Source organism: Ipomoea triloba, chromosome 14 (assembly GCF_003576645.1).
Source record: "Ipomoea triloba cultivar NCNSP0323 chromosome 14, ASM357664v1".
NCBI lineage: Eukaryota > Viridiplantae > Streptophyta > Magnoliopsida > Solanales > Convolvulaceae > Ipomoea > Ipomoea triloba.
This window is the reverse complement of record NC_044929.1, coordinates 22,395,628-22,398,016: the sequence shown is the minus strand read 5'-3', so window position 1 is coordinate 22,398,016 and position 2,389 is coordinate 22,395,628.

Genomic DNA, 2,389 nt, shown 5'->3' with positions numbered 1-2,389 from the left:
AAAAAAAAAAAAAAAAAAAGAAAAAAAAAAGATAAATGCAACAAAATTCCATGGGATTACGCACGTATGACACTATATTTTTCTTGGGCCCATTGGGCCCGTCTTAGGCACCTCATCCACGTGAGGACGTGACCTTTACCGTCGACAAAATTGAAGTCTATTTTACTTTGTATTTACTTGAATTTTATATCTCAAATTTCTAATCATTTAGACTTGTTGCCAACTGAACTTGTTCAACTTTTCAAAGATTCATGTACAACTCAATGCAAGTTATGATGAAAATCAATATCTTTTAGTATATAGATCAATTTTAAACAGGTAGGGATTTAATATATAATATATCGGTAGATCAGTCACATATGAAAGAAACAATCTGCAAAGAGGAATACGGGCAACATGAGAAGTTCAAGATCAAGGAAGACCACGAGATGACAACTTTTATTTAGTTTCATTGCAAAAGTTGTGTATCTAATACATATAGAGTGGTGTGAGTGTATCTAATACATATAGAGTGGTGTGACAAAATACTTAATTAGCATGCAATAACAATATTATATTCTCAGTATTTCTTTATCTCTCTCATGTTCTACCTTCACTTGTTTTCTCTATTTTATCCTTTTAAGTTTTCTCATGGATCGAAGTTAATACTCTACTGACTAATGATAATTGTAGCTAGCACATCACTATATACCATTATATTTTATCAAATTCAACATTGGATACCTTAATTATTCTACGCTCAAGAAAATAATTTTAGGTTAACTGAACTTTATTATTGAGTTATAAGATCGATGGGCCGGTTGCTATTGAATTTAGTTTATTTCGAACTCGTTAAAGAAGATCAAATATGATTTAACTTGTAACCTTATTGATTATATAGTGGCAGCTATATTTTTTTAAATTACATCATTTTTACTATTATTTGGTTGTCATAACTCATGGATGTTAACTTCTTCGTTCACGCTGATACGATTCCACATCGACTCTACAAGAGATTGTGGAGTGGTACTTAAGTTAGGGCCAAACATCTGCTCATGAGCTAGCTTTTGTGGGGGAGTTAGGGTCTTGGCTTGAGTGACATGTCATTTGATACTCTTGTTGAGAGACCGGAAAAAGAGCTACCTGGTACCGAGAAGAGTCCGGAGCATGAGGCTCACTAGTCCTCATCTTCTAACTTTAATTTCATGAAGCAACACTAAACTATAAGTTTTTTAAGACAAGTAATAATTGTGTTACAATGAGATTATAGAGCACTTCAAACTTAGCTTCTAATTCATAAAATATAGATAAAATTTTCGTCGAAGTTACTAATCAGATAATAATGCCAAACAAGCAAGATGGACCTCGTGAATAATGTCGGTCCAACACATTTTAATCTGTATTCTCGATAATGAAATTGGTTGGACAAAATAAAGAAGCAAAAAACCTTTCATTTTCAAGTAACACAAAAGTATTGTCGATTAGAGCCGTTTAGCAGTTTGTATTACGTTAAGATGTAGTTTGAACGGCAGGCAATTATTCAAAGTCCAAACCTTAATATAAGGATCATTGATAAATGATAATTGAGGATTCATAATAAATTTATAATATAATGTATGTTTTTATGTATGAGGTCATTTCAACACATGGGTTAACAGAAATCATGAGAGGGATGCTTTTGATGTTTGTCGATTAAGGAAAAGACTTGTTGTTATGTGTTTAGAACTACACTTTGGACTCCATTATTCTACTTTGAATATCATTTTAAAATATCAAATCAAGCGGAGGTTGGTCACAGATAAGAATGACGGTGAGTTGAATAATCTAATTCCAATTCTTTTTGTTTTTATTCTTTTGACAGAATTCTAATTTTGTTTTAATCTTAATAGATTAAGTTTGAATAATTGATAATCGAGTTTAGGATTCAAGCAGGTAAAATAATACCGGGTTCATGTAGCAAATGCAAACTCCATATATATACTACGCATGCGCATATATATATGACGAAAACCCTATACTTAGTACTTGATATCTTCCTTTTAGGTATCAACTGAGAATAAGGTGCATCAAAGATTCAGATATCTGAATTCTCGTCTCGAAAACAGCTAAACAATAGGTACCATACTCGTTGTCATCCTCATTAGCCACTAGCTAGCTAGAAATTAGGGTTTAAGACACACAAGTTGATTTTTGAATTGTCCCTTGACCAAGACTAAGACCATGAAAGTTACACCTTAATTTGTCTTCTTAGTAACATTGGCCCCTAGGCCCTAGCTTTAATTTGTGTCCCAGCTGTTACGTTACATATATTTTGTATGCCAAGTTGTCGTTTTGAGTTAGTTCTTGACAATTTCCCTTGGCCACTAGCACTTTTTTGAAATGTAACATTAACAAATAGGCAAGTAATTTC